General features: G+C 38.5%; 5 non-coding genes across 5 annotated transcripts; all 5 read right to left on the bottom strand.

Moving 5' to 3' along the window:
* Window positions 1-524: 524 nt before the first annotated feature.
* LOC149277210 (U5 spliceosomal RNA) lies at window positions 525-639 on the bottom strand. Its single transcript, XR_016279169.1, has one exon. It is a non-coding gene; the product is annotated as a U5 spliceosomal RNA (small nuclear RNA).
* A 1,611-nt stretch (window positions 640-2,250) lies between these two features.
* On the bottom strand, window positions 2,251-2,365 carry LOC149277209 (U5 spliceosomal RNA). Its single transcript, XR_016279260.1, has one exon. It is a non-coding gene; the product is annotated as a U5 spliceosomal RNA (small nuclear RNA).
* Window positions 2,366-3,822: 1,457 nt separating this feature from the next.
* Window positions 3,823-3,937, bottom strand: LOC149277208 (U5 spliceosomal RNA). The gene has a single exon (XR_016279109.1). It is a non-coding gene; the product is annotated as a U5 spliceosomal RNA (small nuclear RNA).
* Window positions 3,938-5,548: 1,611 nt separating this feature from the next.
* Window positions 5,549-5,663, bottom strand: LOC149277207 (U5 spliceosomal RNA). The gene has a single exon (XR_016279107.1). It is a non-coding gene; the product is annotated as a U5 spliceosomal RNA (small nuclear RNA).
* Window positions 5,664-7,274: 1,611 nt separating this feature from the next.
* Window positions 7,275-7,389, bottom strand: LOC149277206 (U5 spliceosomal RNA). Its single transcript, XR_016279247.1, has one exon. It is a non-coding gene; the product is annotated as a U5 spliceosomal RNA (small nuclear RNA).
* Window positions 7,390-16,170: the final 8,781 nt, after the last annotated feature.

Genomic DNA, 16,170 nt, shown 5'->3' with positions numbered 1-16,170 from the left:
GCCAAAAACGAAGTCTGCAACCTGATCTTCCCACACGCATAGAGCTTCCCAACTCGTGTCGGAAAGCTTTTAAACAAATAGCAAAAAAGCTATGATCACTGAACCTACAAAGGGCGCATTAGTCTTTTCCATGCTGAAAAGCGGCCCCTTAAGCACGTGGTGAGTGCTTTTTCCAGATGTTTCACTGTTGCTATTTGAGGAAATGAATAATACAACTGCACATGTGAGGAACAGAGACCTCAATGTTAAACATTTAAGGGCAGTTTTTTGTTGTTTGGTTTGTGTATTACGATAAAGAACAATTGGGAACATGTTTGAAAGCGTATGCACAGGCTTATTTGCATAGAGTCTGGAGGGCGTGGTCTAACCCTGCCTCCTTAAAGCATTTCTACAACCCCAAACAGTACATAGCATGACACAGGCAGGATATTTTGCGCTTCTGGGTGCGACACAGTCCTCAGCCAGGGCAAAGCTTGCGACTAGAGCAAGCAATCTTTTTGATCTATCGTTAACAACAGCAAAGAAGCCCAGCAAACGCCAGGCATCAAAAAATTGGTTACGACTCATGGTCGTTCCTCCCCACGGAAATCTTTAGTAAAAGGCGAAAGATTTATTCGGTCTGATGAGAAACCAGAGTATACCCAAACATGCCGCAGGGCAACGGCCCGGCCACAGGCAGTGCTCCTCGAGGTTAAGGTGTGTTTAATTAATCCCACCCAGCTCTTGCCTGATCATTGGAACCTTTAACACATGCAAAACACGATTGCAAAGGGATTGGAACTATTTAATATTGGGCTGCTTTAAAGTCTTATTAAACTAACAATAAGGTGGGGCGTTTCCCAGTGCATCATGGGTATTCAAATGAGGCGGCAGCTCAAACAAACCTTCCAGCAGTCTTAGTGACCGGGGCGCGAGCTTGCTTCTCTGAAACAATTTTGTTTGCTTTAAGAAAAGAAAAGCTGAAGATTGTACCTCCCCCACCGCTTTGCCTACGGGGGCCCGCAACTTCCCCTTCCGCTGCAGCCACCAGAAGTTCCTGGCACACATGCTTTGGGCTGTGTTACAAGGTTAGGGGTAAGGCTTCGGGATGGAATCTGATTACTACTCTTTTTCCCCAATGGTGGCGTGCTGAACCCATCGGCTTCACAAATACCAAGTTGCCTGATGCTGTTTCCTTTGAAAGCAAATATATCTTTTCCACAAATCAAATCTTTCTAATTAAACCACCTTTCCAAAGTTAGCGGTTAGAAACGCTTAAGCATGGAAAGGTTTGGTGATAGAGCTTGGGTTAGGGGCGGGTTAAGCTCATGGCTTTGAAGAGGCACAGTTACAGTTAGCGTCGGAGTACTGTTAATGGTTTACGGTTGACAGTTTAGGGTTAGGTAAGGCTTAGAATCCTTCCCCATTGTGGCGTGTTTAGCCCATCCTTTTCCCAAACACCAAAAAAGCCTGATTGCCTTCAATTTCTTTTTGTCTTAAGCAGCATCGCCAGTGCCAACATTTTGCACCTAAGATTATAAAAAGTACCTAGCAAAATTGTTTCCGTTTTAAAACCGCACAAAATCTCGGACAGTTCACCTGTCTGTATGCCTCGCGACGAACGAGCGAAAGGCTCACTAGCGGCAGCGCACGGACGACCGGACTCCCCAGCACCGCCACAAAGAAGGAGCGCAGCGCGGCATTGGAGCGGCAAAAGTCAACCCAAACGCAGCAGACTAGACATTTTGCCAAAAACAAAGTCTGCAACCTGATCTTTCCACACGCATAGAGCTTCCCGACTCGTGTCGGAAAGCTTTTAAACAAATAGCAAAAAAGCTATGATCACTGAACCTACAAAGGGCGCATTAGTCTTTTCCATGCTGAAAAGCGGCCCCTTAAGCACGTGGTGAGTGCTTTTTCCAGATGTTTCACTGTTGCTATTTGAGGAAATGAATAATACAACTGCACATGTGAGGAACAGAGATCTCAATGTTAAACATTTAAGGGCAGTTTTTTGTTGTTTGGTTTGTGTATTATGATAAAGAACAATTGGGAACATGTTTGAAAGCGTATGCACAGGCTTATTTGCATAGAGTCTGGAGGGCGTGGTCTAACCCTGCCTCCTTAAAGCATTTCTACAACCCCAAACAGTACATAGCATGACACAGGCAGGATATTTTGCGCTTCTGGGTGCGACACAGTCCTCAGCCAGGGCAAAGCTTGCGACTAGAGCAAGCAATCTTTTTGATCTATCGTTAACAACAGCAAAGAAGCCCAGCAAACGCCAGGCATCAAAAAATTGGTTACGACTCATGGTCGTTCCTCCCCACGGAAATCTTTAGTAAAATGCGAAAGATTTATTCGGTCTGAAGAGAAACCAGAGTATACCCAAACATGCCGCAGGGCAACGGCCCGGCCACAGGCAGTGCTCCTCGAGGTTAAGGTGTGTTTAATTAATCCCACCCAGCTCTTGCCTGATCATTGGAACCTTTAACACATGCAAAACACGATTGCAAAGGGATTGGAACTATTTAATATTGGGCTGCTTTAAAGTCTTATTAAACTAACAATAAGGTGGGGCGTTGCGGGGGCCCGCAACTTCCCCTTCCGCTGCAGCCACCAGAAGTTCCTGGCACACATGCTTTGGGCTGTGTTACAAGGTTAGGGGTAAGGCTTCGGGATGGAATCTGATTACTACTCTTTTTCCCCAATGGTGGCGTGCTGAACCCATCGGCTTCACAAATACCAAGTTGCCTGATGCTGTTTCCTTTGAAAGCAAATATATCTTTTCCACAAATCAAATCTTTCTAATTAAACCACCTTTCCAAAGTTAGCGGTTAGAAACGCTTAAGCATGGAAAGGTTTGGTGATAGAGCTTGGGTTAGGGGCGGGTTAAGCTCATGGCTTTGAAGAGGCACAGTTACAGTTAGCGTCGGAGTACTGTTAATGGTTTACGGTTGACAGTTTAGGGTTAGGTAAGGCTTAGAATCCTTCCCCATTGTGGCGTGTTTAGCCCATCCTTTTCCCAAACACCAAAAAAGCCTGATTGCCTTCAATTTCTTTTTGTCTTAAGCAGCATCGCCAGTGCCAACATTTTGCACCTAAGATTATAAAAAGTACCTAGCAAAATTGTTTCCGTTTTAAAACCGCACAAAATCTCGGACAGTTCACCTGTCTGTATGCCTCGCGACGAACGAGCGAAAGGCTCACTAGCGGCAGCGCACGGACGACCGGACTCCCCAGCACCGCCACAAAGAAGGAGCGCAGCGCGGCATTGGAGCGGCAAAAGTCAACCCAAACGCAGCAGACTAGACATTTTGCCAAAAACGAAGTCTGCAACCTGATCTTTCCACACGCATAGAGCTTCCCAACTCGTGTCGGAAAGCTTTGAAACAAATAGCAAAAAAGCTATGATCACTGAACCTACAAAGGGCGCATTAGTCTTTTCCATGCTGAAAAGCGGCCCCTTAAGCACGTGGTGAGTGCTTTTTCCAGATGTTTCACTGTTGCTATTTGAGGAAATGAATAATACAACTGCACATGTGAGGAACAGAGACCTCAATGTTAAACATTTAAGGGCAGTTTTTTGTTGTTTGGTTTGTGTATTACGATAAAGAACAATTGGGAACATGTTTGAAAGCGTATGCACAGGCTTATTTGCATAGAGTCTGGAGGGCGTGGTCTAACCCTGCCTCCTTAAAGCATTTCTACAACCCCAAACAGTACATAGCATGACACAGGCAGGATATTTTGCGCTTCTGGGTGCGACACAGTCCTCAGCCAGGGCAAAGCTTGCGACTAGAGCAAGCAATCTTTTTGATCTATCGTTAACAACAGCAAAGAAGCCCAGCAAACGCCAGGCATCAAAAAATTGGTTACGACTCATGGTCGTTCCTCCCCACGGAAATCTTTAGTAAAAGGCGAAAGATTTATTCGGTCTGAAGAGAAACCAGAGTATACCCAAACATGCCGCAGGGCAACGGCCCGGCCACAGGCAGTGCTCCTCGAGGTTAAGGTGTGTTTAATTAATCCCACCCAGCTCTTGCCTGATCATTGGAACCTTTAACACATGCAAAACACGATTGCAAAGGGATTGGAACTATTTAATATTGGGCTGCTTTAAAGTCTTATTAAACTAACAATAAGGTGGGGCGTTTCCCAGTGCATCATGGGTATTCAAATGAGGCGGCAGCTCAAACAAACCTTCCAGCAGTCTTAGTGACCGGGGCGCGAGCTTGCTTCTCTGAAACAATTTTGTTTGCTTTAAGAAAAGAAAAGCTGAAGATTGTACCTCCCCCACCGCTTTGCCTACGGGGGCCCGCAACTTCCCCTTCCGCTGCAGCCACCAGAAGTTCCTGGCACACATGCTTTGGGCTGTGTTACAAGGTTAGGGGTAAGGCTTCGGGATGGAATCTGATTACTACTCTTTTTCCCCAATGGTGGCGTGCTGAACCCATCGGCTTCACAAATACCAAGTTGCCTGATGCTGTTTCCTTTGAAAGCAAATATATCTTTTCCACAAATCAAATCTTTCTAATTAAACCACCTTTCCAAAGTTAGCGCTTAGAAATGCTTAAGCATGGAAAGGTTTGGTGATAGAGCTTGGGTTAGGGGCGGGTTAAGCTCATGGCTTTGAAGAGGCACAGTTACAGTTAGCGTCGGAGTACTGTTAATGGTTTACGGTTGACAGTTTAGGGTTAGGTAAGGCTTAGAATCCTTCCCCATTGTGGCGTGTTTAGCCCATCCTTTTCCCAAACACCAAAAAAGCCTGATTGCCTTCAATTTCTTTTTGTCTTAAGCAGCATCGCCAGTGCCAACATTTTGCACCTAAGATTATAAAAAGTACCTAGCAAAATTGTTTCCGTTTTAAAACCGCACAAAATCTCGGACAGTTCACCTGTCTGTATGCCTCGCGACGAACGAGCGAAAGGCTCCCTAGCGGCAGCGCACGGACGACCGGACTCCCCAGCACCGCCACAAAGAAGGAGCGCAGCGCGGCATTGGAGCGGCAAAAGTCAACCCAAACGCAGCAGACTAGACATTTTGCCAAAAACGAAGTCTGCTACCTGATCTTTCCACGCGCATAGAGCTTCCCAACTCGTGTCGGAAAGCTTTTAAACAAATAGCAAAAAAGCTATGATCACTGAACCTACAAAGGGCGCATTAGTCTTTTCCATGCTGAAAAGCGGCCCCTTAAGCACGTGGTGAGTGCTTTTTCCAGATGTTTCACTGTTGCTATTTGAGGAAATGAATAATACAACTGCACATGTGAGGAACAGAGACCTCAATGTTAAACATTTAAGGGCAGTTTTTTGTTGTTTGGTTTGTGTATTACGATAAAGAACAATTGGGAACATGTTTGAAAGCGTATGCACAGGCTTATTTGCATAGAGTCTGGAGGGCGTGGTCTAACCCTGCCTCCTTAAAGCATTTCTACAACCCCAAACAGTACATAGCATGACACAGGCAGGATATTTTGCGCTTCTGGGTGCGACACAGTCCTCAGCCAGGGCAAAGCTTGCGACTAGAGCAAGCAATCTTTTTGATCTATCGTTAACAACAGCAAAGAAGCCCAGCAAACGCCAGGCATCAAAAAATTGGTTACGACTCATGGTCGTTCCTCCCCACGGAAATCTTTAGTAAAAGGCGAAAGATTTATTCGGTCTGAAGAGAAACCAGAGTATACCCAAACATGCCGCAGGGCAACGGCCCGGCCACAGGCAGTGCTCCTCGAGGTTAAGGTGTGTTTAATTAATCCCACCCAGCTCTTGCCTGATCATTGGAACCTTTAACACATGCAAAACACGATTGCAAAGGGATTGGAACTATTTAATATTGGGCTGCTTTAAAGTCTTATTAAACTAACAATAAGGTGGGGCGTTTCCCAGTGCATCATGGGTATTCAAATGAGGCGGCAGCTCAAACAAACCTTCCAGCAGTCTTAGTGACCGGGGCGCGAGCTTGCTTCTCTGAAACAATTTTGTTTGCTTTAAGAAAAGAAAAGCTGAAGATTGTACCTCCCCCACCGCTTTGCCTACGGGGGCCCGCAACTTCCCCTTCCGCTGCAGCCACCAGAAGTTCCTGGCACACATGCTTTGGGCTGTGTTACAAGGTTAGGGGTAAGGCTTCGGGATGGAATCTGATTACTACTCTTTTTCCCCAATGGTGGCGTGCTGAACCCATCGGCTTCACAAATACCAAGTTGCCTGATGCTGTTTCCTTTGAAAGCAAATATATCTTTTCCACAAATCAAATCTTTCTAATTAAACCACCTTTCCAAAGTTAGCGCTTAGAAACGCTTAAGCATGGAAAGGTTTGGTGATAGAGCTTGGGTTAGGGGCGGGTTAAGCTCATGGCTTTGAAGAGGCACAGTTACAGTTAGCGTCGGAGTACTGTTAATGGTTTACGGTTGACAGTTTAGGGTTAGGTAAGGCTTAGAATCCTTCCCCATTGTGGCGTGTTTAGCCCATCCTTTTCCCAAACACCAAAAAAGCCTGATTGCCTTCAATTTCTTTTTGTCTTAAGCAGCATCGCCAGTGCCAACATTTTGCACCTAAGATTATAAAAAGTACCTAGCAAAATTGTTTCCGTTTTAAAACCGCACAAAATCTCGGACAGTTCACCTGTCTGTATGCCTCGCGACGAACGAGCGAAAGGCTCACTAGCGGCAGCGCACGGACGACCGGACTCCCCAGCACCGCCACAAAGAAGGAGCGCAGCGCGGCATTGGAGCGCCAAAAGTCAACCCAAACGCAGCAGACTAGACATTTTGCCAAAAACGAAGTCTGCAACCTGATCTTTCCACACGCATAGAGCTTCCCAACTCGTGTCGGAAAGCTTTTAAACAAACAGCAAAAAAGCTATGATCACTGAACCTACAAAGGGCGCATTAGTCTTTTCCATGCTGAAAAGCGGCCCCTTAAGCACGTGGTGAGTGCTTTTTCCAGATGTTTCACTGTTGCTATTTGAGGAAATGAATAATACAACTGCACATGTGAGGAACAGAGATCTCAATGTTAAACATTTAAGGGCAGTTTTTTGTTGTTTGGTTTGTGTATTACGATAAAGAACAATTGGGAACATGTTTGAAAGCGTATGCACAGGCTTATTTGCATAGAGTCTGGAGGGCGTGGTCTAACCCTGCCTCCTTAAAGCATTTCTACAACCCCAAACAGTACATAGCATGACACAGGCAGGATATTTTGCGCTTCTGGGTGCGACACAGTCCTCAGCCAGGGCAAAGCTTGCGACTAGAGCAAGCAATCTTTTTGATCTATCGTTAACAACAGCAAAGAAGCCCAGCAAACGCCAGGCATCAAGAAATTAGTTACGACTCATGGTCGTTCCTCCCCACGGAAATCTTTAGTAAAAGGCGAAAGATTTATTCGGTCTGAAGAGAAACCAGAGTATGCCCAAACATGCCGCAGGGCAACGGCCCGGACAGAGGCAGTGCTCCTCGAGGTTAAGGTGTGTTTAATTAATCCCACCCAGCTCTTGCCTGATCATTGGAACCTTTAACACATGCAAAACACGATTGCAAAGGGATTGGAACTATTTAATATTGGGCTGCTTTAAAGTCTTATTAAACTAACAATAAGGTGGGGCGTTTCCCAGTGCATCATGGGTATTCAAATGAGGCGGCAGCTCAAACAAACCTTCCAGCAGTCTTAGTGACCGGGGCGCGAGCTTGCTTCTCTGAAACAATTTTGTTTGCTTTAAGAAAAGAAAAGCTGAAGATTGTACCTCCCCCACCGCTTTGCCTACGGGGGCCCGCAACTTCCCCTTCCGCTGCAGCCACCAGAAGTTCCTGGCACACATGCTTTGGGCTGTGTTACAAGGTTAGGGGTAAGGCTTCGGGATGGAATCTGATTACTACTCTTTTTCCCCAATGGTGGCGTGCTGAACCCATCGGCTTCACAAATACCAAGTTGCCTGATGCTGTTTCCTTTGAAAGCAAATATATCTTTTCCACAAATCAAATCTTTCTAATTAAACCACCTTTCCAAAGTTAGCGCTTAGAAACGCTTAAGCATGGAAAGGTTTGGTGATAGAGCTTGGGTTAGGGGCGGGTTAAGCTCATGGCTTTGAAGAGGCACAGTTACAGTTAGCGTCGGAGTACTGTTAATGGTTTACGGTTGACAGTTTAGGGTTAGGTAAGGCTTAGAATCCTTCCCCATTGTGGCGTGTTTAGCCCATCCTTTTCCCAAACACCAAAAAAGCCTGATTGCCTTCAATTTCTTTTTGTCTTAAGCAGCATCGCCAGTGCCAACATTTTGCACCTAAGATTATAAAAAGTACCTAGCAAAATTGTTTCCGTTTTAAAACCGCACAAAATCTCGGACAGTTCACCTGTCTGTATGCCTCGCGACGAACGAGCGAAAGGCTCACTAGCGGCAGCGCACGGACGACCGGACTCCCCAGCACCGCCACAAAGAAGGAGCGCAGCGCGGCATTGGAGCGGCAAAAGTCAACCCAAACGCAGCAGACTAGACATTTTGCCAAAAACGAAGTCTGCAACCTGATCTTCCCACACGCATAGAGCTTCCCAACTCGTGTCGGAAAGCTTTTAAACAAATAGCAAAAAAGCTATGATCACTGAACCTACAAAGGGCGCATTAGTCTTTTCCTTTTTTTTTTAAATTTTAATTTTTATTAGTTTATATAACTACAAAAATAGACTCATACATAATAAATATACATAAATATACATACAATTTCACAATTCCACGGAGGACTTCCACATACAAACATATTGCACATTACATAGGAATAAAATATATATAATGTCCCTTTCTCATGTTATTTAGACGTAATCTTTTAATTGCAGGCAAAAATTTATATATTAGTTAGATTATTGCAAATTCCTAATAACACACATTCCTTGTACAAATATAAGGATATCTCTTATTTAAGTATTATAATTTTGTTTATTTTTTGTTTTTTCCCTTTATTTAGCGCCATATTAATTATGGATTATCCAGGGTTTCCATATATCTCTATATTTATTATTTTTAGCTATGCTTCCATAGTAGCCTTTCTCCATTTTACATTGAAAGTGGATCTGAGCTTGGATCTCATCCCAGGATATTCCCCCACTCTTTTTCCAATTCTTTGCGATAACTAATTTGCAGGCTAATAATAGTTGTATTATAAAGTTTCTATGTATTTTATTAAATTTCGTGAGATCCATATGTAGAATAAAAATTTGAGGGGAAGGCTCAATTTTGCAGCCAACTAATTCATTAATTACTTTGAAGAGAGTTTCTACTATTTTTCTCACTTCTTCACATCCCCACCACATATGAAAAATTGTACCGTTTTCTTTACCACACCTCCAACAAAGTTTAGAGGTTTGTTTGTCATATTTAGAGATTTGAACTGGTGTTCTATACCATCTATGAATAATTTTATAATGGAGTTCATGCATCCCTAAACAGTGTGAGTATTTCTTAATTTCTGTATAAGCATGTAACCATTTTTCTTTTGAATAAATCTCTCCAGTATCCTGTTCCCATTTTTCTTTAATAGAGATGCTGTTATCTGCTTCTAAGTTGTATTTTAACATAGTTAATCGATGGATTAATCTAGTTTTATGATGTTTTTTTAAGAATTCTTCAAGTATTGGAAGGTTTATATAGTCAACTGTTTTAAGGAAATGCTTTATCCTAATATAATTAAATAATTCTGAATTGGGGAGCTCCCCCTTCGATTGAATAGAGAACCAGGATAAAAGGGATCGTATATTATATAGATCGGAAATACATTTAATATTTGTATATTTCCATTTGGTTAGGTCCAGATCCCTTATATAGTTTGTTAAGATCTCTATTGGTGTGGTGGATAGCAATCCTTTTGTTATGTTCATTATTTTTTTCATTTTGTCTATTGTTATAATTAAATCCTTAATAATTGAGCTTTCGGTCTTAATATATGTATCTGTTTCGTATATCATCCAGATAATATCTGAAAATCTTAAAAGATTTATAGTTCCTTTTTCAATTATAAACCATGCAGTTTTATCATGCTCAGGTCTATCCACAAGGAGTAGATGATACATCATACAAGTTTCATGGAGATCTTTAATATCAGGAACCGAGAGACCTCCTGCTTGAATTTTTTTAGTTAATCTATTAAAGGGGATTCTTGGAAGTTTGTTTTGCCAAATATAATTTGATATCAGCTTTTGGATTTGAGAAAGGATAGAGTAGGGGACTCTTAACGGGATCGCTCTTAATAAGTATAGTATTTTTGGTAAGTAATATGCGTTAAAAGCATTTATTCTCCCTAACCAGGAGATTTCAAGATCTTTCCATTTTTTCAATTTTATTTCCATTTTCTTTATTAATATATAATAATTTTCTCTTACCATTTCTTTGAGGTTAAATTTGATTTTTATTCCTAGGTACTCTAATATATCGATATTCCAAGCTACATTTATATATGTTCTCATCAATGCTGCTTGTTCTTTAGTTTGGTTAATAGCAATAATTTGAGTTTTATTAATGTTTAATTTATAGTTGGAAAATTTACCATATTTTTCTATTATTTCCAGCACGTATTTTATTGATTTATCCGGATTTGATAGTGTTAAAATAATATCGTCTGCAAACAGTGTAATTTTAAATTCGTATTGATTTATTTTGATGCCTGTTATCCCACTAGAATTTCTTATAGATTGAGCTAAAGGCTCAATTGAGAGAGCATAAAGTAATGGTGCCAAAGGGCATCCTTGCCTTGTTCCATTATTTATTTTAAAGCTATCTGATGTTGTCATTAATCCTGTAATTTGAGCAGTAGTATTTTTATATAATGCTAAAATCTGTCTGTTAAATTCGCTGGGTAAGCCGAAGATTTCTAAGGTTTCAGACAAGAATTTCCAGTCCACTCGGTCAAAAGCTTTTTCTGCATCTAATGCAAGAAAAGCTGTATATGTTGATCTTTTATTAACTATATCCATCAGGTTTATTATCTTACGAGTGTTATCAGATAAATGTCTGCCTATAATAAACCCTGCTTGATCCGGGTGGATTAATTCTGGAAGATAGATCTTCAATCTTTCTGCTAAAATTTTTGAATAGATTTTAATATCTATATTGATTAATGAGATAGGCCTATAATTAGATACATTACTTGCATCTTTATTGGGTTTCAATATTGGACATATAGAGGCTAATAACATTTCAGAAGGAAAATCCAAACCATTTGCTATTTCTCTAAAGGACTTGGATAATAATGGAATAATTATATCTTTAAATGCTAGATAGAATGTCGCTGTATACCCATCGGGCCCTGGAGCTTTTTTCTTTTCTAAATTTTCTATACATGTTTTAATTTCTTCCTCAGATATTGGAGCAACTAATGTTTCAAAATGTTGTTCTTTTAACTTCGGTAGATTAAGAGATTGCAAATATCTTCTAATTTCGATTTGTGATTTTAAAGGGCCTTCTAAATTATATAATGATTTATAATAATTCTCGAAACATTTAGCAATTTCTGTTGGGTTTAAATGGGTTTCGTTTCCAACTATAATCTTTTTTATCATATTTTTTTTCTTTTCATATTTCAATTTATTAGTTAAATATTTACCTACTCGATTGCTACCGTAATACCATCTTTGTTTCATTTTTAAGAGTCCCCTCTCCACCCTTTCATCTAGTTTTATGTTAATTTCTGTTCTTATTTTATTAAGTTCTAGTGTATTTGTTATATTAAGATTGTCTTTATTTAATCTTTCTTTTTTTGCTAATTCAATATATAGATCTGCTAAACTTTGTGCTGATTTCTTCCTAATATTAGAAGCTATTTTTATTAGGCATCCTCGCATATAACATTTAAACGTATTCCACAATGTTAAATTTGTTACTTCCCCATTGTTATTTGTTTCAATAAACATATTAGCTTGTTTCTTTAGTTCCTCTGATATTTCCATGTTGTTTAATAATGTGTCATCTAATCTCCATCTCCAATGTGTTCTATAATTTTGGTTATTCTTAAATTTAATAAAAATCGGTGCATGATCTGACCATGTAATTTGCCCTATATTAGAACTTATTATTGATTTTAGGTTGTCTGGTTCCGTTAATATATAATCGATTCTAGAATAGGATCTATGTGATTGGGAGAAAAAGGTAAAATCTGTTTCATTAGGGTGTAAGATTCTCCAAATATCATACAGTTGGTTATTTTCTATAAAGGCGGATATATTTCTTGCTTCTGTTATTATATAGGGGTCTAATATTGATGTTATAGATATTTTTTTATCCTTTTTCGGATCCACTATACAATTAAAGTCACCCCCCATATATAATATTCCTTTCTTTATTTGTTGTACTCTAGTAAAAAAATTTTTCACAAATTTAGAAGGGTTTTTATTAGGAGCATATATATTCACCAATGTGTATAATATATCATTAATTTTACATATTAATATTTGTGATCTACCTTGTTTATCATCTTCATGATATATTAATTCGAATTTAACTTTGTTAGTAATTATAATTGCTGTTCCTCTTTTTTTATTGTTCCCTTCTAAATTTGAAAAATATACTTCAGGATATAGACTATATTTCCAAAGTTTTTGGGGATTTGTTATCCAGTGTGTTTCCTGAATCATTATAATATCGACTTTTTCCTGTAACATCAAATTATATAGATGATACCTTTTTTGAGGGGAATTTAATCCTTGCGCATTAATTGAGGCTAATATCAGGGAAGTACCCATAGTTCTCTTTTTTTATAGATTATTAGAGATACCTTATAATTCTTTTTATTACTAACAACATTCATAACATTCATTCTACATAAAAATACAAAAATTCCAATTTTAAGAATCTCTTTCTCAAAATTCGTCCTGTCTAAGTACAGGTATTGCCTGGCGAGGGGGTGCAATGTTTATTGGCTACATTATTCTGTTTAGTAAACCTATTCTTATCTCTCCCTCTAGTCTATAACCCTATGGATTTAAGTAGATGGAAAAAGAGGAGAATGTAAACAAATTCATAAATTCAAAAAATAAAAATTAAAATTACATAGCAATATTCATATTCATATATAATATTTCAGTATCAAAAAAGAAGAGAGTATAAACAGATTCATAAATTCATAAAAAAAGACATAGATGAAAATTAAAGTTACATAGCAGCGTTCATATTCATATATAATATCCAGTATCATCTCGGTGCATTATTCATTAAAAAAAATTTCAACGGGAGAAAGCTATTCATGATCAAAGGAATAACATCCTGTAATCCAATCAAAGGGATGACTTCCTATAATCAAAAGTTATTATTATTGTTTATAGTATAGAAAAAAGAGAGGAAAAAGAGCAGAAAAGAAAGAAAAAAAAAAAAAAAAAAAAAAAAAAAAAGGTGTTATTAAGTGTATTATTTTTATAGAGGAGACTTCCTCTAGTGTTATAATGTAATATAACATTGTGTAGTATAAAAGTAAATATATGTGTGAAGCATAGTGCGCTTCCTCATATATAAAAATATATTTACAAAAATCGCAAGTGCATTATAAATAAATAAATATTGTGGTTGAGAAAAAAAAAAAAAAAAAAAAAAAAAAAAAAAAATAGGAGTTGTTTATGTGCATTATTATTATAGATGAAATTTCTCTAAAATTTCTCTATGTGTTATATAGTGTAATAGTGATAATAAGTGTAATAAGTGTATGTGGAACGTATTACAGATCCTCTAGGTTTATAAATATAATTACATGAATGTAAATATTGTGTTTTATTCCACTCTCAAAGTGTAGTGAGAGAAAGGAAAAAAAACAAACAAAAAAAAAAAAAACAAAAAACATTTACCCTCCAATATATGTATAGAATAACTCTTAAATACATTCAGAAGACTCTAGATATTCCTAATATCTATATATATATTTAGTATAGTTTAACATACAATTTGTGTATTCCTTATCTCATAGAAATCCCCATATTTTAAATTTTTGTCTTCCAGTTTCTATATTTTTAATATTCACAGAGGTACCTTCATATACTAATTTAATGCTAGTGGGGAATCCCCATTTATATTCTATTTTTTTTTGTCTTAGAATTGTAGTAAGTTCATCAAATTGTTTTCTCTCTTTCCTTATCGTTGAAGATATATCTGAATAGAACTTAAGATGTTTAAATTTATCATTCAATGTCATATTGTTTCGTAAACCTTTGTTAAATCTTTCTTTTATATATGAACTTGAAAATCTTACAAGAACATCTCTAGGAGAGTCTTGATTTATTTGACTTGGTTTTTTTATTCTGTAGTATAATTCCATTGGAGAATACTTAAATTCTTGATTGGGGATAACCTCATGTATTAAATCCAATAGATAAATATCTAAGTTTTCTTGAGATACGGATTCCGATATTCCTCTGATTCTGATGTTATTTCTGCGGTATTTATCTTCTTGATCAAGCAATTTTGTTTCCAAAGTTTTAATCTTCATATTTAATTGGTTATTTTCAGCATATAAGTTTTTCTGATCTTCCTTTATCTTTGTAATTGCGTCATCTTGTGTTTTTAATAGCTCAAATATTTTAGTAACATCTTCTTTGATTTGATGGCTACTATCTTCAATATCTGATTTAATTTTCTTATACAGATTGTTAATTAATTCTGGGAGTGTCTCCTCCTCAATGCTTTGAATTGAATCTTTACCCAATTGGGTTGATTCTCTGCGTCCCTCCAGGGTTAATCTTCTATTAATTGGAGTGCAATCAGTATTAAGTGACTTGGGAGAATAGAAATCATTAATCGGTTTATTTTTATCTTGTTTCTTTTCCTTCTCCTTTTCTTTTTTTGGACCCATCACTGTTTTCCGCTTTATTGAATTAGAGGGAAAATCGGCTAATTCCTTCCGGGTGTTTTATTCAATATAATTTAAGATTGTATCTGTCATGTGAAAAAAGTGTAATCATTACTAATCTTATAATGAGTTCCTTTATATTCCAAGCAATAACAAGATTAATGTTGCAAATATAATAAAAATAGTTCATTACATGCTCTGGATAGCGGTTATCAGTCTCTTATTTTATTCAAAGTCCAATGTATGAGTTCTTTAACACTTAATTTTCATGTATCCTCCTATGATCCTCCATATTCTTTTCTATAAAACTTGTCGTTGAATTTATTATGATATAATTCAGAATAAATGTAGCCTTTAAAAGAGATCAGTGCCACCTCACCACCCCTCCAACTATTATATGTATCCCATGTATATATATATATATATATACACATTTCATCATCTCCTTATCTAGGCAAATATAAGCCAAAATAAATCATTTAATATATCCAGATCTCTTTTATATATTACCGTGAGTAAGTTTTTCTTTACATGATAAATGATCACTTATATTAGAAAAAAAAAATATAAAAAATTTTTTTTTTAGTGTTACTCACGGTTTAGAAGTTAGTATAAAGTTTGTTGATTGTTGGTTAATTATTTCTTCTTTATTTTTTCTTTAATTCCCGCTTCTTATTTCTCCTTTGGAGATTTTCAGTGGTTCCTAACGCTCAACCACATGTATTTTATACGTTTATCTCCTTATATAGCCCAGCCCAGCCTCGGATGTAAAAAAAAAAAAAAAAGGAGGGTGGTGAGAGGCGTAAGTTGAATTTAATTGAATTAAATTGAGCGGCTTTCGGATCGAAGCAATCGAGCCCCGATTATGAATCCTCATTTCATGTTTTTTTTTTCCCCTTTTTTTCTCTCCTCCTGTTCCTCCTGTTCCCCGGCTTCATTCTACTGCCAGACGCAGCCACACAGCGACGCAGGGACTCCGCCTCCTCCGATCTCGTCAACTCCTCGCCGACGCAACAGAAAACGCTTCCGAGGAGGGACAGTGGGACAGGGGGAGAAGGGATCTCGCAATCATCCCGATGACCGCGAATAAGGTCCCGGCACGGTTAGATTCGGGGCATCAACCCTCCGACCTCTCGTCCGCTCAAAGATCTCCATCGCTCCCCTCCTGCACTCGGCACTCGGCACCACGCCGTCACGTCACGTCACACCATCACGTCCTCTCCGACGAAATTCTGGATTTCATCCCTCCAGCTGGAGATTTATGAGCACCGCATTAGTCTTTTCCATGCTGAAAAGCGGCCCCTTAAGCACGTGGTGAGTGCTTTTTCCAGATGTTTCACTGTTGCTATTTGAGGAAATGAATAATACAACTGCACATGT

This window comes from Sceloporus occidentalis, unplaced genomic scaffold (assembly GCF_023333645.1).
Source record: "Sceloporus occidentalis isolate IW3139 unplaced genomic scaffold, rSceOcc1.0.p SCAF_220, whole genome shotgun sequence".
NCBI classification, from domain to species: Eukaryota; Metazoa; Chordata; class Lepidosauria; order Squamata; family Phrynosomatidae; genus Sceloporus; species Sceloporus occidentalis.
This window is presented reverse-complemented; position numbering and strand designations above follow the sequence as displayed.